At 35.0% G+C, this 22584-nt stretch overlaps 2 long non-coding RNA genes across 2 annotated transcripts in view; one reads left to right on the top strand and one right to left on the bottom strand.

Moving 5' to 3' along the window:
• Nucleotides 1-13602, top strand: part of LOC112427438 (uncharacterized) — a 160963-nt gene extending 147361 nt beyond the window's left edge. Inside the window, exon 4 of the long non-coding RNA XR_011614891.1 lies at nt 12623-13602. This is a non-coding gene — a long non-coding RNA (uncharacterized lncRNA). The remainder of the gene's footprint in view (nt 1-12622) is intronic.
• The window catches only part of LOC105486054 (uncharacterized), a 102091-nt gene continuing 81303 nt past the window's right edge, over nt 1797-22584 (bottom strand). The window contains exon 4 of the long non-coding RNA XR_011614890.1: nt 1797-5392. This is a non-coding gene — a long non-coding RNA (uncharacterized lncRNA). The remainder of the gene's footprint in view (nt 5393-22584) is intronic.

Here is a 22584-nt window from a genome sequence, read left to right as displayed (position 1 = left end):
ACTTACATAAATAACAATTTTAATTAAAATATTCTTTCAAAAATTAGCAAGAAGATTAACATTGCTTCATTTTTTGGAAATCTTATTAACATGAGGATTAAATGTACCACATTTTCTTTATCCATTCATCTCTTGATGAACACTTAGATTGATTCCAAATCTTAGGTATTATAAACAGTGCTGCCACAAACATTAGAAGTGCAGACATCTCTTCAATATACTGATGTCCTTTCTTTTGGGTATATACCCAGCAGTGGGATTGCTGGATCATATGGTAGCTCAATTCTTAGTTTTTCAAGAAACCTCCAAATTGTTCTCCATAATGGTCGTACCAATTCACATTCCCAGCAACAGTGTACAGGTGTAAACAGTGCTGCCACAAACATTAGAAGTGCGGACATCTCTTCAATATACTGATGTCCTTTCTTTTCATATGCCTGTTTGCCATTTGTATATCTTTTGTTGAGAAATATGTATTCAGATATTTGATCAGATTATTAGACTTTTTTTTTTTTTTTTTGCATCAATACTCATCAGAGATATTGGCCTGCAGTGTTTTGGGGGGGGGGTGGGTTTTTTTTGTTTTGTTTTGTTTTGTTTTTGATGTGTCTTTGTCTGATTTAGGTTTCAGGGTAATACTGGCCTCATAGAATGAGTTTGGAAGTATTCCCCTCCCCTCTATTTGTTGGAATAATTTGAATAGGATTGGTATTAGTTCTTCTTTAAACGTTTGGTAGAATTCAACAGTGAAGCCATCAGGTCCTGGGCTTTTCTTTACTGGGAGACTTTTTATTACAGCTTTGATCTTATTACTTATTAGTCTGTTCAGATTTTTTATTTCTTCCTGGTTCAATGTTGGTAGGTTGTATATGTCTAGGAATTTGTCCATTTCTTCTAGATATTCCAATCTATTATCATATAGTTATTCATAGCAGCCACTAATGACCCTTTGAATTTCTGCAGTATCAGTTGTAATGTCTCCTTTTTAACTTCTGATTTTATTTATTTGGATTTATTATCTTAGTCTGGCTAAAGGTTTGCTAATTTTGTTTAACTTAAAAAACTTTTTTGTTTCATTGATCTTTTGTATTGTTTTTATTTCAATTTTTAAAATTTCTTCTCTAATCTTTATGATTTCTTTTCTTCTACTAATTTTGGGTTTGGTTTGCTCTTGCTTTTCCAGTTCTTCAAGATGAATTGTTAGATTATTTATTTGAAGTTTTTCCCCTTTTTTGACCTAGGTGCTTATAGCCATACAATTCCCTCTTAGTACTGGGCCAGGTGCAGTGGCTCACACCTATAATCCTAGCACTTTGGGAGGCTGAGTTGGGCAGATCACCTGAGGTCAGGAGAATCACTTGAACCCAGGAGGTGGAGGTTGCATTGAGCCGAGATCACACCATTGCACTCAGGCCTGGGTGACAGGTGACAGGCAACAGAGCAGGACCCAGTCTCAAAAGAAAAAAAAGAAAAGAAAGGAAAGACAGAAAAAGGAAGAAAAACACCTCTTAGTACTGATTTTGCTGTATCCCATAGGTTTTGGTATATTGTATTTCTGTTGTCATTTGTTTCAAGACATTTTTCAGTTTCTTTCTGAATTTCTTCATTAACCCACTGTTCATTCAGGAGCATATTGTTTAATTTTCATGTATTTGTATAGCTTCCAAAATTCCTTTTGTTATTGATTTCTAGTTTTATTCCATTGATTGCTCTCAGAGAAGATGCTTGATACTATTTCAATTTTTTTGAATGAATTTTTTTTTTCTTTTTTTTTTTTGAGATGAGTATTGCTCCGTCACCCAGACTAGAGTACAGTGTCATGATCTTGGCTCACTGCAACCTCCGCCTCCCAGCAAGCAATTCTTCTGCCTCGGCCTCCCAAGTAGCTGGAATTACAGGAGTGAATGTTTTAAGACTTCTTTTGTGACCTAAGATATGGTCTATCCTTCAGAAAGATCCATGTGCTGAGGAAAAGAATGTGAAATCTGCAGCTCTTGGATGAAGTGCTCTGTAGATAACTATTACATCCATTTGGTCTATAGTGCAGATGAAGTTCAATGTCTCTTTGCTGACTTTCTGTCTGAAAGATCTGTCCATCGCTGAAAGGGGAGTGTTAAAGTCTTCAGCTATCATTGTATTGGGACCCATCTCTCTTTTTAACTCTAATTAATGTTTTCTACATATATGTATGTATATCTGAGTGGTTGGAGTGCACATATAAAATTGTTTTATCATCTTGCTGAATTGACCCATTTATCATTATATAGTGACCTTCTTTGTCTCTTCTTACATGTTTGTCATGAAATCTATTTTGTCTGATGTAAGTCTAGCAACTCCTGCTATTTTTTGGTTTTCATTGGCCTGAAATATATTTTTCCATCCCTTTATTTTCAGTCTATGTGTTTTTATAGGTGAAGTGTGTTTCTTGTAGGCAACAGATCAGTTGGTCGTGGTTTTTTTCATCCATTCAGCCACTTTTTGTCTTTTGATTGGACAGTTTAGTCCATTTATATTCAATGCTATTATTGATAAGTAGGTACTTACTCCTGTTATTTTGTTATTTGTGTTCTAGTTGTGTTGTGGTCTGCTCTTCCTTCTTTCTTTCCTTCCTGTCTTCCTGTAGTGAAGGTGACTTTCTCTGGTGATATGATTTAGTTTCTTGCTTTTCATTTTCTGTGCCTATTGTTATGTTTTTTAATTTGAGGTCATTATGAGGCTTGCAAATAAAATCTTATAACCCATTATTTTTACCTGATAACACCATAATCCTATTTGCAGAAATAAGTGAAGAAACAAGCAAAATGCAACCTAATTAAAACTCTACACCTTAACTTCTTTCCCCTTCTTAACAATTTGTTGTTTCTATTTATATTTTATTGTACTGACTATGCCTTGAAAATTTGTAGTTCTTATTTTTGGTTCTCTCATCATTTAGTCTTTCTACTTAGGATAAGAGTAGTTTACACACCACAGTTACAGTGTTATAATATTCTGTGTTTTTCTATGTGCTTACTATTACCAGTGAGTTTTACACCTTCAGGTGATTATTGCTCATTAATGTCCTCTCCTTTATGATTGAAGTACTACCTTTAGAATTTCTTGTAGGACAGGTCTGGTATTGAAATTGCTCAGTTTTTGTTTGTTTGTTTGAGAAAAGTGTTTATTTCTCCTTCATGTTTGAATGATTTTTCATTTTAAATATGTGATGCCACTTTCTCCTGGCCTGTAAGGTTCCCACTGAAAAGTCTGCTACAAGACATATTGGAGCTCCATTGTATGTTATTTGTTTCTTTTCTCTTGTTGCTTTCAGGATATTATCTTTATCTTTTACCTTTGGGAGTTTGGTTATTAAATGCCTTGAGGTAGCCTTCTTTGGGTTAAATCTGCTTGGTTTTCTATAACCTTCTTGTACTTGGATATTGATATATTTTTATAGTTTGGGCAAGTTCTCTGTTAACCTTTTGAATAAATTTTCTACCCCTATGTCTTTCTCTACTTTCCTTTAAGGTCAATAACTCTTTGATTTGCCATTTTGAGGCGATTTCCTAGATCCTCTAGGCATGTTTCAATGTTTTTTAATCTCTTTTCTTTTGTCTCCTCCTCTTTCATATATTTTCAAATATCCTGTCTTCAAATTCACTAATTCTTTCTTCTGCTTGATTAATTCTGATTTTTAAAAACTCTAATGTCTTCTTCAATACCCCAATTGCATTTTTCAGCTCCAGAATTTCTGCTTGATTTTTATTTTTTAACCTCTTTGTTAAATTTATCTGACAGAATTCTGAATTCCTTCTCTGTGTTATATTGAATTTCTCTGAGTTTCCTCAACACAGCTATTTTAAATTCTCTGTCTGAAAGGTCACATATCTCTATCTCTCCGGGATTTGTCCCTGGTGCCTAATTTAATTAATCAGGTAAATTCGTGGTTTACTGGATGGTGTTGATGCTAGTAGATGTTTTGGGGTGTCTGGGCATTGAAGAGCTAGATATTTAGGTATTTATTGTAGCCTTCACTATCTTGGTTTATTTGTAGCCATCCCTTTTGGAAAGGCTTTCCGGATATTTGAAAGGACTCAGGTGCTATGATCTAAGCTGTATCTGTTTTAGGGAGCACCCCAAGCCCAGTACTACTGTGGTTCTTGCAGACTCATAGAGGCACCACCCTGATGGTCTGGGGCAAGATCCAGGAGAATTATCTTGATTACTAGGCAGAGACTCTTGTTCTCTTCTCTTACTTTCTCCCAAATATAGTCTCTTTCTCTGTTCTGGGCCACTTATAGATGGGAATGGAGTAACACAAGCAACCCTATGGCCATCACCACTATGACTGCACTGGATAAGACCTGAAGTCAGCCCAGCACTGGGTCTCACCCACGGCCTGCTGTAATGACTCCCTGGCTACTACCTATGTTCTAATAGCAAAACTTAATATGTGTTTGTTTCTTAAAGGTTATGGGCAATATGAAATCAAAAATCAAAATGGTGTCAATGAAATTGTCATTGTTAAATTTCAATTGTTTATGTAGCTTTTTTAAATCAATAACTTTACTTTTAAGAATTTTAGATTTACAAAAATGTTGAGCAGATAATGCAGAGTTCTTAAATATACCCCTTCCATGCACACAGTCTCTCCTATTATTAAAATCTCGTCACAATGTGGTACATTTGTTACAATTCATATATCACCACTTATACATAATTATTAGCTAAAGTGTATAGTTTACATTAAGTTTTGCTGTTTGTATTTCTCAGTTCCATGGGTTTTGACAAATATATGTGCTGTATATCTCATTACAGTATCATATGGAATAGTCTCACTGCCCTAGAAATCTCCTGTGTTTCATGTATTCACTCCTCCCACCACCCTCAGTACCCAGGACCCCTGACAACTATTGACCTTTTTACTGTCTTCACAGTTTTTTTTCCCTGCAGAATTTTCCAGAGGACTTAGTCTTTTCAGACTGGCTTCTTTCACTTAGCAACATGCTTGTGAGGTCCCTCCATTTCTTTTCATGGCTTTGGAAACTACTTCTTTTTGTGCTTGAATAATATTCTGTACCATGAATATTACAGAATAATATTCTGTGTTACAGATGTACCATGTATTTTTACGCATTCACCTACTGAAAGACGTTTTGGGCTGGGCTTGGTGGCTCACGCCTGTAATCCCAGCACTTTGGAAGACTAAGGCGGGCAGATCACCTGAGGTCAGGAGTTCGAGAGCAGCCTGACCAACATGGCAAAAACCCATCTCCACTAAAAATACAAAATTAGCTGGGCATGGTGGCGCATGCCTGTAATCCCAGCTAGTCGGGAGGCTGAGGCCGTAGAATTGCTTGAACCCGGGAGATGGAGGTTGCTGTGAGCCGAGATCGCACCATTTCACTCTAGCCTGGAGAACGAGAGCAAAACTCAAAAGAAAGAAAGAAAGAGAGAGAGAGACAGAGACAGAGAGAAGAGAGAGAGGGAGGGAGGGAGGGACGGAGGGGAGAAAGAAAGAGAGAGAAAGAGAGAGATAAAGAAAAGAAAGAAAGAGAAAGGAGAGAGGGAGGAAGGAAGGAAGGAAGGAAGGAGGGAGGGAGGGAGGGAGGGAGGGAGGGACGGACGGAGGGACGGAGGGACGGAGGGACGGAGGGAGGGAAGAAAAGAAAGAAAGGGAAAGAAAGAAAGAGACATTTTGGTTACTTCCAGGTTTGGTGATTAAGATTATAGCTGTAAACAGGTGCAGGTTTTTGAGTAAGCATGTTTTCAATTCAGTTGGGTAAACTGTAAGAGCAGGATCACTGGGTAATATGTAAGATCTTGTTTGCCTTCGTAAGAAACTTCCAAACTATCTCTTAAAGTACCATTTTATATTCCTACTAGCAATTAGAGTTGCTAGAGCTCCACATTCTCTATAGCATTTGATGCTATCCATTTTTTAAATTTTAATTAGCTTAAAAGGTGTGTAGCGGTACCTCACTGTTTTAATTTGTAATTCCCTAATTACATATGATTGTGAGCATTTTTAAATATGTTTACTTGCCATCTACTTTTCTTGTTAGATAAAGAGAAGACATTTTTCTCATTTTTAAATTCAGTTTTGTGTTTTCTTGCTGTTGAGCTTTAAGAACTCTTTGTACATTTTGGATAACAGTATTTTATCAAAAATATTTTTTACAAATATTTTGTCCCAGGATCTGTTTTCTCTTTTCATTCTCTTAAGAGTATCTTTTACAGAGCAGAAATCTTTACTTTTAACAAACTTCAACTTATTTTTTTCTTTCAATGATTGTCTTTTTGTTTTTGTATTTAAAAACTCATCATAAAACCAAAGTTATCTAGATTTTATCCTATATTTTATTTTACTAGTTTTATAGTTTTTCAATTTATATTTAAGTCTATGATTCATTTCAAGTTAATTTTGTGAAAAATAAAAATGTGCGTGTATGTGTGTATGGGTGTGGGTATGGGTGTGCGCATGGGTGCATGTGTTTGCATATAAATGTCCAATGTGTCTAGCATTACTGTTTGAAAAAACTACCTTTTCTCCATGGAATTGCCTTTGCCCCTCTGTCAAAGATCAGTTGAACATATTTGTGTGAGTTCACTTTCAGGATCTCTATTCCGTTACAATAGACAAGTACCGTCTACTTGTCTATTCTTTAGCTAATATCACACTTTCCTGATAACCGTTGCCTTATAGTAAGTCTCAAAGTCAGGAAATGTCAGTCCTTCAACTTTGGTCTTCTTTTTCAATATTGAGTTTGTTATTCTAGGTCTTTGACTCTCCATATAAACTTTAGATCTAGTTTGTTGATAGCCACAAAATAACTTGTTGGAGTTTTGATCACATTGTATCTATAGATTATGTTGGGAGAAGTTGACATCTTGATAACACTGAATGCTTCTACACCATGGATATTTCATGAACATGGAATATTTCTCCATTTAGGTAGATCTTGTTTGATTACTATCATCATGGTTTTATAGATTTTCTCCTTAGAACTTGTACATGTGTTGTTAGATTTAGAGCTAAGTATTTCACTATTTGGAGGATAATGCATAGTGTTGTTAATTTTAAATCCCACCTGTTGTTAGTGCATAGGAAAGCTGCTGAGCTTTTGCATAATAACCTTGTATCCCGCAACCTAGCTGTAATCATGTATTAGCTCTAGTTCTATTGATTATTTGGGATTTTCTGCATAGACAAGCATATCATCTGCAAACAAAGACAATGTTACTACTTATTTCTCAATATATACGTATATATCTCTTATATCCTTCTCTTTTTTATTGAACTAGCTAGGACCTTTGGAATAACATTGAATACAAGTTGCATTCCTTGCTGGTGAACTAATCTTCACTTTGATTCTCTATATTAACCTATCTTTCCAAATTTCAGGGTGGTGATTTTCCCTGTAACTTCCAATTTCTGGTGGATGTAATAACAGTTGAGTTTCAGTTTGTTCAGCATTTTCCTTGTGAGGATCAAAGTGACGTCTTCCATGTTCTTTACATGTCAGAACTATCCCCTTACTTTTTAATAAATACAAACACTGATAAATTAGCTTATAATGAACCATCCTGTGAATACCATCACAACTAAATTATACAATCCAACATCTCCAATTATGAGATTGTTGTCATGTACCCACAAATAATACCATGCACTGAAAAAACACAGCATCCCTTGTAATATTTTGTCAAAAATGTGTAACCTGAATGTAATGACAAGGAAACAAAAGAAAAATCCAAATTGAGATTATTTTGCAACAAACTAAAACATATTCTTTAAAACTGCTGTGGTCACGGAAGAAAAGCATAACCAAGAAGATGTTTCAAATTGATGGCTAATAAAGAGACATGGCAATTAGGGGCCATTTTTGACTCTACATTGAATCGTACACCACAAATAAGCGGGTAGTACAAAAGACATTGATAGGGAAATTGGAGACAATTGAATGAGACTTATCCATTGTTTTAAAGTATTGAATCAACATTTATTTCCTTATTTTCCTGAAAATGTACAGGCTGGTATTGTTATTTTTAGGAAATATTCTCTGGTGTATATAGAGATACTATGACACTATGTCAGAAAATGACTTTCTATGAAATGTATAGTATATATAATAATAATATTTTTATAGAGAGAATAAGACAAATATCATAAACTATTAACAGCTTGGAAATCTGGGTAAGGGGTATACAAGAATCCTTTATCACTTATTATGTGTGTGACCTTGTGAACATTATTTTACATCTAGGCACTTTAGTTTTCACATATGTAAAACAGTGATAATAGTGGTACTTTTAGACATAGTGTGACTATTAAGTGGAATAATGTATGTAAAACAAATGCAGATGATCTGGTGTATAATGAACACAGGCAAATCTGTTTTTTAGAATAAATGCAATAAGTATTTGTTATATCATTAAAATAATACATAATTTCAAAGCTTCTGTAAGTTCTTTATCCTACTGAAGGTATATATATGGGATAGAGAGTACTTTTATTTAACAAAAATTAAACAAACCATCCTGTGAACATACCTTAATGGGTTTTTTTTTTTTTTAGCTAGTCTAGGTTCAGTGTATAACATAAAATGTCACTTCCATTATGGATGGGGAAGTATTTAGAGATTTTTTTTTTCTTCAAGTATATATTTATCTTGTATGCATTTTCTAAAATGTTTTGAAGGATCTGTGTGTATAAGTCCTGTGCACACTCGTGCATGCTTACTCAGGAGTTATCTTCAGTAGACTGGCAGGCAACAAGACGAGTGGCAAGGTATTTTGTCATTTTACCTGGTGGAAAAACCTCAAATTGGAGTGAACTTGGATAACTGTATTCCCATAGAACAATTCTTTTGGATTTGAATTGACAAACACACCATGGAATGTTTGCTAGAATTTGGAAAAGCCCACCTGGGCATTCTGTTACACTATCTCTCCAATTCAATGAGTTATTCTTGCCTAATTAACCTAAGTTTTGGCAGCTGCACTATAAAAGTGGATTATTGTAGGTTATTGGGTGTTCATCAATCATCCTGGTGGAAAGAAGTCAACCAGATTGAAAGAATAAACCATGCCCTCCTTGGTAGGAGATGGAATATTTCTAAAAGGATCAAGAATAAAAATTTGTACTGTAAAAAAGATATAGAGAGGAAAAAAGAAAAGCTGACCTTCAAGGTAAAAAGGATAAGAATGAGGAAATTCTCATTGTTCTTTTCTCTTGGGCTCTTCATATATTGTCATTTATTTTCATTATGCACAGATTTTCAGGAAAGACTGTATCAAAAAAGGAGGCTACGTTTTGGGTGTTTCCGGAAATTAAAGACATAGCTATGAAGTCAAAACTCGTTTTATAGGCTTGAATAATTATATGAATGTATTATTACTAAATTATAATTACTAATACTTACTAATTAGTAAATAAATAACAAATATGTATTGATATAATTCTTGGAAGATCTGAAGTGTTAATTGAATCAAACTCATTCACAAAAGTAGCAGTCGGATTTCTATGTGAGTGAATATATCCTATGCAAATCTTGAGGTTAACTAAGAAAGTAGAAACTGGTAATCATATCTCATCTCTTATTGCACATGAAATAATTGAAATACATCAAAAATTGGCACACGATGCTCATAAGTGGAATAAAATTTCTGCTTAAATATATGTACAGTATTGCATTAAATAATATTGTCTGTGTTGCACCATAAACAGTTGACACCCACGTTTTCAAATATTCTCTGTCTATCGCTTGATTCAGACTTTTATTGCTTCATTATGTTACATAATCACATTTATCGTTTACTGCTTCTAGCTCCTTTCCCCATAATATAATGTTTCATAATGTTTTCTTATTGTCATGTATTCATTAGACTAATCTATTTCTTTAAGGTTTTTTTTTTGGAAATTTTTGAGTTATTCACTCTACCCAGTTTTATTGAGTTTGGATGTTCTTACAGGCTATTCCTTCTCATCTGGAGAATATAATGTATAATATAATTGCAATATATTACATTCAATTATACGTGTCAAGCATCTGGTTGCTTTTTGCTTTGCTTCGCTTCATAGAATCTCTCAAAGAGAGCTCACACATCAAGATTGAAAACATTTTGTTCCAGACACTCATGAAGCTCTACTGAAAAGAAATAGAATCAGATAAAATACATCTTTCACCTGACATGCAAAATATTTTCTGGCTCAAATATGTTTACTTAAGGGAAATGTGTGAATTCTATTCATTTTTGGTGGGCTTTAGGGGGAAAAAAGGAGGAAGAGCAGAGTGCTATGTGGTGTTGTCAAGAGATGTCATCTCAAATTTCAATAAGGCCATATCAAATAAAAACATTTTCTAATAAGCTGTAAGAAACTCCCTTAAAAATCCATATAGAGATGACCTTCTACAACAAAAGTATAAAACAAGAATTCAAAGACTTACAAATATACTGAAAGTTATGGTATGGTTGTTTTCCAATAAAAGCCAGTTATGTTGCTATAACTTTTTATAATGTTTAACCCCCAAGTTTAATTTCTAATAGCTTGTGTCAGTATATTGGGATCAATTCAATAACATGACATTTCAAATATGTATAAAAGATTAACATCCTGAAGTGTTCACTCTTATTTGATCTTAGAAGTTAAGCAAAGTAGGTCAGGTGAGCACCCAGAAATATGGGGTACCGAGAAATTTGGGTATCTAAGAAAGAATGTGAGAGCAAGGGGAAGATTTTCCCCCTCAAAATGGAAACTACAGGAGCATGTTTCTCTATTGATGTAGCAATGGAGAGGAGGCCTGGATCTACTTGGGGTAGGAATTCCTGTGCTCTGGGTACCATGATGGCCTCAGGGTTAGGCTCCTTTAGGCAACATAGGATGAGAAACTCATTGATGTGTGTGTGTGTGTGTGTGTGTGTGTGTGTTTGGTTTTTTTGTTGTTGTTATTACTTAAGGAGCAGCTAAGTGTAGAGGAAAAAATATGAGATTTGGGATCCGAGTACGTTAGGTCAGGAAACACAGCCAGCCCAGAAGACACTACTTAAGAAGTAATAAGGTGGAAGGGGTCTCAACATTGTGGAAGAGCTCAGTGGCAGTGGTCTCCTCTAGGACAGGGCTGATGATCAGAGATGTTATTATAGAACTGGACTTCCCAGTAAAATTGAGATGATAGGAGCCCACATTGATGGAGGCCTCATGCAGTGTATCTACTCTGGCCCTTCCAGTTCTCTGAGCCTTTTGGTCCCTTCATCCATCATCTACAACGGCAGTTCTAGCATTCCTGCTTTACTTAGCATGGGCCTTCACTTTCCAAGTTTCCAAGAGACAACCTAGTATTGGATTAGTACCGTTCCTGAGGTCCTTTTTAGAGCATTTAGAGTAATTTTATTTCTATAAACTTTCCCTTACCCAACTTCATATTCTATCCCCCTTGCTTCAGCACCCTCTGGATTAAATCCACATATACTCCTCCGTTCACGTTTGAGATAGAGTTCCTTTTCCCTCTCGCCAAGCCCAGCACTTGGTTGAATGGGTTCTACTGTTACTTGGCCCTAGCCATTGGTCTGGTTGTCAAGAGGGGAGGTAGAAGTCAATCCTCTAGGGGCAGCACACCTGGTCTGGAAAGGCAGAGTATTCTGTATTATCTTCAAGCAGGGTTGGGGATGGGGAAAGTTATGCAGACGAGAAGCGGTAGAGGTTAACCTGGGTTGCAAGGTTTTCAAGTGAGTCGACTGAAATGTCACATCCCAAGTTTGAGGTTTCACTCCTCCCAATCTCAGCTCTAATCTTGACAGAATCGTCTTGTTTAGGTTGAGGATTCAAACTTCACTGCAGTTCAACTACTCTTATAATTAAGCATTGGGCCTCATGCCCAGGATTTTCTGTAGGGATGTGCCACCAAGGGGCCCTTGACTTTCACACTCTGTTTTAAATTGGTGATTAGTTACCCTCTATCTTTCACAGTAAGAACCATCTCATTCAATTGTTTTCATACTTACTAATCTCCCCTAGCCTCTCCAACACCTGAAAGACTGCATCAGCTAGTGTATTCCCTTCACCATAACTTGTTTGTGTTTTGTTTGTATCCTCAACCCTACTGCCATTTTGACAGGTTATTTTTTTTCTTGTCAGGGGCAGGGGTCCGTTCTGTTTAGCACCATCCCTGGATACGACCTGCTAGATGCCAGTAACATCATCATCCCCTCTCCCTCAACACACATACATCATCTCTATCAGAATTGTCTCAGGCTTTGACAAGTGTTCCCAGAGAGGGGAGCAGTATCGCACCACTGAGAACAACACTAGCTCATCCCAGTTCAGCATTGGTGAGAATTTTATCAACTGCATTGCCACAGCACACACCAGGCCCTGTCCTCACTCCACCTATTATCAACGATCATTCTCAATAGGTCATGGGTTACTCTGTTCAAATTCCCTTTTTAGATTATTCTTTTGTGGAGTGCCCCTGGCACCAACTGCTGTGTATCAGGTCTCCAGGGGAGCAGACCTTGGGATGGATGTTTGTATACAGAAAGCTTTCTGGGGACTGCTAGGGGAAGAGCATCTGTTGGGGAGTGGGCAGAGGAAGAAGTTGAACTGTTATGCAATTGAAACAACTTTTCATCTTTCCCACAGAGAACACTGGAGCTAGGATAACCCTTCAGAGATGTCCAAAATGTATTACTAAATCAACCACCATTGGAGACAGGCTGCCTCCAGCTTCTATTGACGGAGGGTAATTCCTAGGAAGTTTTCAGCTATGAGCCCTCAGCAGTCAGAATTACTGGCTCCTGGGGAAATGAATACTTCACAAAGGCTGTGCACCAAGACATCTACTACAAAGACTGAAATAGAAAATCTTGCAAATCATTTATATTCAAATTAGTCAATAAAAGACTTAAATTTTGCTGTTAAAGAGAACTTGGTAATGCCACGGCATCTTGTGACCATGCAGTCATTAAGTTAACAAATATTTACTGAGTGCCAAGCACTATTCTGGAAGCTGAGCAGTGCACTTATGTACATGAAGAATGATGTTATTTTGTCATAACAAAATCAACCCTATGAGGAAGAATAAAAATGAGATGTGATACCATGAAATGTATTCTATACATTGATTGCTTATCTTAAACATATTGCTGATGAAAAGAGGCAAGTTAGTATATTCAGTGCTTCTCAGGGGTTTCAGGTGGATTTGTCATTTACAGTTCCTTTGGTGAACATAACAATATCTCCAATGTATTGGTTGATTGATTTGTTCATTTAAAAAACAAAAAACAAAAAACAGTCCCTTTGGTGAACACAACAATATCTCCAATGCATTTGATTGATTGATTTGTTCATTTTGGAAAAAGAAATCAAGCTTTAGTAATAATTCTATAAAAGCAATGAGTCTTCTCAATAGGTCTGGATTTGTTTTTAATTATGTTGTTTATTTTTGTGGTGGTTAGTGAAGGGTGATAGAATTAAGTGTCTCCAGGGTAATAATATTGGTCGCTGTTCTTAAAATATCCCCCACTGATGAGGTTTGATGACATCTTTAAATGTCCTTCATCTCAAGGAAATCGAGTCGTGCTTTAGAAAAGGAGCTGAGAAATATTTTAGGAAATGTATGTATGGAGCAAATAATATAATGTTATATAACTATTAAAATTCTAAAATATGAAGCAGTGTTTGGAAATATTTTTATTGTACTGACTTCAGGGGTGTGTTGGGAAGGGGGACCTGCTACTGGCATCTAGTTTGTAGAAGCCAGGGATGCCTGTAAACATTCTACAAGGCACAGGAAGGTCCCCAACAACAAAGAGATCTCCTGTCCAAAATGTTAATAGTGTCAAAGTTGATAAACTTTTATATAAAAAGAAATAATATTCTCTATACTTAGCCAGTTAATTATTTTTGAATATTTTGTGAAAACTATGCAATGTTCTACGCTTCAGTTTCATACAAAATAAGAGTCAGATTGGCAACTTTTAAAGAAAAATTATGGCAGAACATATATGTCATTATCTTGGAAGATTAAAACTAACCAAATGGCAATAATTTGTTTTGAAGTGTCTTTGGGGTGAAATCATTAATAAATATGTTAAACCAGCAGTTTCATAATGATAGAGAAAGTAATATTTCTGAATTTAAATATAAACATGATAATTATTCAGCCTTGCCTTCACTTCTGACAAAGAAAAAAATGATATATAAGCTATGATGAAACATCTTTAGAGCACAGTCTCATGTTTTACAGCAAATCTATAGGCTCAATCTGAATGGTTCAAATCAGAATCCCTTATAATTCAGAGTGCAGATGAGGAGTTGTTTACACTAATCAATAACTATTGTTTGAAGAATGTTGCAACTGGGATCTTAAGGAATCTTAGGACTCATTCATTCTTGGGAAAACTTTTGGTGGGTCTATTGTGCCCAAACATTCTGTGGGAATAGCAAACTTGTATTAGTCGATTTGGTATTTTTTCTCACTCAATATTAAAATTAAAGCAATGATATGATTCAATTTATGTGAAATACTTGTCAGACTCTTCACACCTGCGTCTTTTCCAGAATTGAAGTCAATCTCCCAACTATAGTCTGACTATTAACATAATGGGTCATGACAGATTAACTAGGAGATAAATACTCAGGAGATTGCTGACTTTTGGCCACTGAATTTAGACATTCTCTTCCACTTTCTATAGAAGCTCTGCCCCCTGTAGCATTTTGAGTGCTGTATTGTAATTGTTTCTTTATAGGTCTCCTTTCCCAATCAGACTGTGAGCTTCCCCAGGAGACTGATTTTTCGTCTATGACCTACAGAATAGAGTATGGGACATAATGGACTTTGAAAAATATTCAGTAAATAACAAAATGCCTGACTGAAAATTCCATTACTACCCTTAGTCTTTGGCCAGTGGCTACCCTTCTAGGTCTTAGAACCTAGTGTCAACTGTGACACTAGTACATTTTCTCTGCCTCTGCCCTGTTTAGGTGCTGTACTCTGGGGCTGTGTTCTGTCTCTCCTATCTCTTTTGTGCTGATATGAATAAGTCATATTGTCTTGAGCTTGTGTAATGCATAGATAAGTCACTACCTAGTAATTCAAACAAATTTTTTACAGGATTGCTTTAATGAACAGCTAAAGAACTAGTAATTACTTTAATCACAGGCATTTCTGTGGCTGCAGCAGTAGAGACCATTAATACCAAAAGGCCTCAGGCACCTAAACTGGTTTAGAGAGAACAGAGCTTCTCTGTAAGTAAATGACTGTTAATCAGAGGCTCCAAAGCTGTCACTGGAACTGTGGCAATTTACCCAGACACAATTAAAACTTCTACTTTAAACAAAGAAATAAGAAAAAAAGAATATTTTCCAGGAGAAAAATGAGAAATGGTTTAGCCTTTACATAGACATGACATGCCAGTGAGTGAATACCAATGCTAGAAATAATGATTATGATGAAGACATGCAGAATTATATGCATTAAAACTATAGTCTGAACAAAAATAATCAGGAAAGAATAGGTCTATTATCCAAAAATTATATACCAAATAAATGGAAAAAGATTTGTAGCAGAGCGTTGAAATGGAATAATACTATAGGGATTTTTTAATACTATAAATGTATGTATTATAAAGATTGAAATGCTGCATAACTACTATTTTAGAAAGGATTTGATCCAGTTATTTGGACCAGCATATGAAAATAAATATATATTATTTAACATTCCTATGCCTTTGGTTTTTGTCTTTTGGCAACAGAAGCCTCCAAAACTTATGAGAATACAATTGCATCAATCGTTTTAAAAAGTTTGAGTAAAAGAGTCTGAGATTACTACATATGTTAATCAATTTTTACAATGAAAAATACAAAATAAAATTAAAGTTATTTGTTATTAGTGTTTCCAGTAAACAATATCATCATTCTGCAAGGGCCTAGAGATTTAGATATCATACATGCTACACAATTAAAGAATGGCAGCATAGATTGTTACCCAATGGAGCCAGTGTTCAAGAATATTTAGTGATGGTTTATTGTGCTTGAATGATGAACCTCAAGTTAAATGTTAATGCTAAAGAAAAAAATCTTAAATGCAGCTATAGAAAAAGGTCAGATCACATAGAAAAGGAACCCCAACAGGCTAAGAAAAACTACCCTTCAGAAACCCTACCTGCTAGAAGAGATTAGGGGTCTATTTTCAGCATCTCAAAGAAAAGAAACTCTGACTGAGAATTTCACACCCCGTCATACTAAGCTTCATACGTGAAGGAGAAATACAATCTTTTTCAGCCAAAGAATTGCTAAGGGAATTCATCACCACTAAAACAGTCTCACAAGAGATCCTTAGAAGAGTTATGAATATGGAGATGAAAAACAATACCTGTTACCACAAAACCACACCTAAGTACACAGCCCACAGACCCTTTAAAGCAACTGCACAATACAGACTGCAAAACAACCAACAAAAAACTTCATGATAGCGTCAAATTTTTTGAATGTAAACAGTCTAAATGCCTTACTTAAAAGGCGTAGGATGGTAAGGTAAATTAAAAAAAAAAAAAAAGACCCATTCATGTCCAATTTTTAAGAGATCCATGTCACATGTAATGACAACCATAGACTCAAGGTAAAGGTTGGAGGAAGATCTGTCATACAAACAGAAAATAAAGGAGTGAGGGTAGTTATTCTCATGTCAGATAGAATTGACTTTAAACTAACAAGAGTAAAAAAAGAACAAAGAATGGCACTACATAATGATGAAGGGTTAAGTCCTACAAGATGACCTAACTATCCTAAATATAAAAACACTCAACATTGAAGCAACCAGATACACAAAACAAATACTTCTACAACTACAAAAAATTGTAGACATCCACACAATAATAGTGGGGGATTTCAATGCCCCACCGACAGTGTTAGATTACTCAGGCAGAAAACTAACAAAGGGATTCTGGACTTAAGTTGGATACTTGACCAATTGGACCTAACAGATATCTACAGAACACTCTACCCATCAACCACAGAATATATGTTCTTCTCATCGGCACACAAAACATACTCTAAGATTGACCACATGCTTGGCCATGAAGCAAGTCTCAATAAATTTAAAGAAATCAAAATCATACCAACCATACTTTCGGACCACAGTGGAATAAAAATACAAATCAAGGTCAGGCACGGTGGCTCATGTCTGTAATCCCAACACTTTGGTAGGCCAAGGTGAGCAGATCACTTAAGGTCAGGAGTTTGAGACCAGCCTGGCCAACATAGCAAAACCCTGTCCTACCAAACACACACACACACACACACACACACACACACACACACACACACACACAACTGCTAATCAATACCAAGAAGATCTCTGAAAAACCACACAATTACATGGCAATTAAACATTTGCTTCTGAATGACTTCGATATAAACAATAAAATTAAGACAGCAATTTTAAAAGTCTTTGAAATAAATGAAAACAGACACAACATACCAAAATCTCTGGTATACGGCTAAAGCAGTTTTAAGAAGAAAGTTTATAGTGCTAAATGCCTATGTCAAGCCATTAGAAAGATCTCAAATTAACAATCTAACATCACACCTAGAAGAATGAGAAAAACAAAAAAGTAACCCCAAAGCTAGAAGAAGGAAAGAAATAACCAAATCAGAGCATAACTGAACAAAACTATGAGCAAAAAATTCATAAAAAGAATTGGCAAAGCCAATAGCTGGTAGTTTGAAAGCATAAACAAGATTGATAGACTGCTAGCTAGATTAACAAAGAAGAAGAAAATCCAAATAAGTGCACTCAGGAATGACAAACAATTTACAGCTGACCCCACAGAAATACAAAAAACCCTAAGAGACAATTATGAAGACCCCTGTGCACACAAATTGGAAAATTTAGAGGAAATGGATAAATTTCCAGAAACACACAACCTCCCAAATCTGAGTCAGAAAGAAATCAAAGCCCTGAACACATCAATATTAAATTTCATAATTGAATCCATAATAAAAAATGTACCAATCAAAAAAAGCCCTGGATCAGATGGATTCACAGCTGAATTCTGTAAGACATACGAAGAAGAGCTGGTCACAATGCTACTAAAACAGTCCCAAAATATATAGGAGGAGAGACTCCTCCTTAACACATTCTACAAAGACGTCATCGTTGTGATACAAAAATCTGGCAAAGACACAATGAATAAAATGAAACTACAGGCCAATATCCCTAATGACCAAAGATGCAAAAATCCTCAACAAAATATTAACAAACCAAATCCAGCAGCATATCAAAAAGTTTATTCACAACAATCAAGTAGGCTTTATTCCTGGGATGATGGGCTGGTCCAACATACATAAATCAATAAATGTGATTCATGATATCAACAGAATTAAAAACAAAACCAGCTGATAATCTCAAAAGCTGCTGAAAAAGTTTTTGATAAAATCCAACATTCTTTCATAATAAAAACCCTCAACACAATAGGCAAGGAAGAAACATACCCCAAAATAATGAGTTATCTAGCCAACATCATACTGAACAGGAAAAAGCTGGAACCATTTCTCTTAAGAACTAGAACAAGACAATGATGCCCACTCTCACCATTCCTATTTAATGTAGTACTGGAAGTCCTAGCCAAAGCAATCAGGCAAGAGAAAGAAATAAGAAATAAAAGGCACCCAAATAGGAAAAGAAGAAGTCAAATTATCACTCTTCACTGATGATATGATTCTATACCATATCTACAAAATCCTAAAGACTCCTACAAAATGTTCCTAGAATGTATACACATTTTCAGTAAAGTTTCAGGATACAAAATTGATGTACAAAAATCAGTAGTATCTTGACACGCCAATAACATTCAATCTGAGAGCCAAATCAGGAATTCAATCCCATTTAAAATAATCAGAAAAAAAAAAAAAAAAACTAGGAATACATCTAACCAAGGAGGTGAAAGATCTCTACATGGTGAACTATAAAACTGCTGAAGAAATCACAGATGATAAAAACAAATGGAAAGTAATCTTATGCTCATACATTGGAAGAATCAATATTGTTAAAATTGCCATATTGCCCAACGCAATCTACAGATTCAATGCTATTCCTATCAAACTGCCAATTACATTTTTCACATGATTTTAAAATACTATTCCAAAATGTATATGAAACCGAAAAAAGGCCTGAATATCAAAAACATGCCTATGTAAAAGAACAAAGCTAGAGGTGTCACACTACCAAACTTCAAACTACACTACAAGGATACAGTAACCAATATAGCACGGTACTGGTACAAAAACAGACAACATAGACCAATGGAACAAATTAGAGAACTGAGAAATAAAGGTGAACACCTAAAACCATCTGATCTTTGACAAAGTCAACAATAAGAAGCAATGGGGAAAGGACTCCCTATTCAATAAATTGTGTTGGAAAAACTGACTAGATCTATGCAGAAATTAAATCAAGATGGATTAAAGACTTACATGTAATACCCAAAATCATAAAAGTCATAGAAAAAAACTAGTAAATATCATTCTGGACATGAGACTTGGCAAAGAATTTATGACAAAGTCCCCAAAAGCAATTGCAACAACAAAAATTGACAACTGGGACCTAATTAAACTAAAGAGCTTCTGCACCGCAAAAAAAAAAAAAAAAAATTATCAACAGATTAAACAGACATCCTACAGAATGGGAGAAGATATTTTCAAACTGTGCATTCAACAAAGGTCTAACATATAGAATCTAAAAGGAACTTAATTCATCAAGAATAAACAAGTAACCCCTTTAAAAAATAGGCAAAGAGCATGAACAGAAATTTCTCAAAAGGAAATATACATGTGTCCAAAAAATATATGAAAAAATGCTCAACATCACTAATCATCAGAGAAATGCAAATCAAAAGCTCAAAGAGATACCATATCGCACGAGTCAGAAAGGCTAGTATTTAAATGTCAGAAAATAACAGATGTTGGCAAGGTTGTGGAGAAAAGGGAATGCTTTGGTGGTGGAGATATAAATTACTTCTGGTAATTTATATACTGGTAATTTATAAATTACTTATATTCTGGTAATTTATAAATTACTTCTGGTAATGGATATAATTTATATCTACTACTTTTGGTGGTGGAGATATAAAAAGGTGGTGCTTTGGTTGGTGGAGATATAAATTACTTCAACCACTGTGAAAAGTAGTATGGAGATTTCTCAAGAAAAATGTTGAAGCAGAGCTAACATTTGACCCAGCAATGCCAATACTGGGTATAGAGCCAAAAGGAAAATAAATTGTTCTACCAAAAAGACACATGCATGTGTACGTTCATCACAGCACTATTTACAATAGCAAACACATGGAATCAACCGAGATGCCCATCAGTGGTGGACTGGATAAAGAAAATGTGGTCATATACACCATGGAATACTATGCAGCCATAAAAAGAATGAAATCATGTTCTTTACAGTAATATGGATGCAGCTGGAGGTCATTATCCTAAGCAAATTAACACAGGAATGGAAAACCAAATATCACATATTCTGACTTATAAGTGGGAGCTAAAAATTCAGTGCACAAGGATATAGAGATGGGAACAATAAACACTAGAGACCACCGGATGGGGGAGGGTGAGGTGGTGGTAAGGGTTGAAAAGTTTCCTGTTGGGTCCCATGCTTACTACCTGTGTGACAGGATCATTTGTACACCAAATCCCACCAATATATAATTACCCATGTAACAAACCTTCACATCTACCCCCTGAAACTAAAATAAAAGGTGAAAAAAAAGATAGATATCTGAATGGGCCAGATCTTTACTTCATAAATATATTTTTTTAATTCTCAAAAAAATCCATCTAATAGAAGTTCCATGAGAATGCTAATGATCGTATTATAGAATATTTTTCTTTTAATATCAACACAAATGAAGACATGGTAGTATAGTACAGAACAATCTCCAACATAATAAAAATTTTATCAAAACCAAGATAAAGCTTGATGGTGAAAAACTACAACTGCTTTTAAAGTCAGAAACATTAGGAGTATATTTCTTTTACCAGTCTTATTAAATGTGTATTATCAAGACATTATAATCCATGCAATAATAATAAATAATCCAGGCAAATAAATAGCAGAAAAAGTGGTAAAATTATCATAATTTTCACATTATGTTATTGTCTACTAAGGAAACCTAAGAAAACCAACAAAAACATGATTAAAACTCAAAAATGAACTCAGAAAAACATCCGATTTCCAAACTTCACAGTGTCCTATGTACCGATAATAACGTTTGAAAAAGAATCCAGACAAAGTAAACTACAAAAAGTTTTTTGGAGCATTAAAAAAAGACTAGCAAATGAAGACACATACTGTAACACTGGAGCAGAACTTAATGGTGTAAACATACTTGTCCTCTGTAATGAATACGGCCTAAATGTAATATAATTATAATAAAAATCGCTGGAAAATGTCTTGTGAATACAAAAACGTTATTGAAGCTTGTTTAATTGAAAAAAATAGGGCTTAAACCTTCAAAATAAATTTAAAGGAACGTACACTTCCAATTATTAAGATGCATTAACGTGCTTCAATAATTAAAATAAGATAGTCCAAACTGATTGGAAGAAGTTCAAAGGCTGGAAATAAAAGAAAAATTCCAAAGAACAAAGGTATGAGTAGATGGAGGCGGATAGTTTAGGGCTGGCAAGACAGCTTCAAGTTCATCAATAACTGAGGCTTTTCACCTGGATATTTTTGGTGCATAGTTCCATCCTAAGTGTGGTTTCTATCCTCTGGGTTATGTTTTAGTCTGATATATTTGCTGGAATCCATGTATCACTTCCACACTGCAGGGCAGAAGGAAAATGAAAGCCAAAGGAGTAAAAAAGGAATTCCTCTTCAATGAATGAGTTCCCTTTAATCAGCCTTCCCCTGTGACCCACTTGGTAATCCTGATAGCATTTCATTGGCCAGAACCTAGACATGTGACCACATCTTGCTGTAAGGAAGGCAGGGAAATCATAGTTTCATTTTACATATTTGCCTAGCTAAAAACAGTTATATTTCTAAGAAGGAAACAGGGAATCAATGCTGGACTAGATAATGCCTAGCATCTGACAAATGATAGGAAATTAGTCTGTAATAAAAGTGGCATTTTATATTAATAGAGAAATGATGGATTTTTTCAAAAATAATTCTGAGAGATTGGATAACTATCTAGAAAAATGCTGTTTACTCTTTCCCTATAGTATACAAAACTTTAAATTATGTATTATTTAAATTTATATAATTTTAACTTTTTCTGATTTAAAATAAAATATGTCATTGAATGCAATTTAGGAAACATAAAACAGTGTACCAAGCATATCTATAATGTTATTACCAGAGGTTACAATGATTAATGTTTTGAACTTTTCTTTGTATATAAACATCTGTATAGATTTATATAAATGAATGTACTGTGTATATAATACATGTGTATATTTAGTCAATGTGTATAACATACATATGTGTGTGCAAACATATGTATATGTATAAACACACACATACTCAGATCATATTGTATGATTCAGGGTAGTATGACTGAAAACACTGGAAACCGACTCTAACACATAAAAAA

Source organism: Macaca nemestrina, chromosome 16 (assembly GCF_043159975.1).
Source record: "Macaca nemestrina isolate mMacNem1 chromosome 16, mMacNem.hap1, whole genome shotgun sequence".
NCBI classification, from domain to species: Eukaryota; Metazoa; Chordata; class Mammalia; order Primates; family Cercopithecidae; genus Macaca; species Macaca nemestrina.
This window is presented reverse-complemented; position numbering and strand designations above follow the sequence as displayed.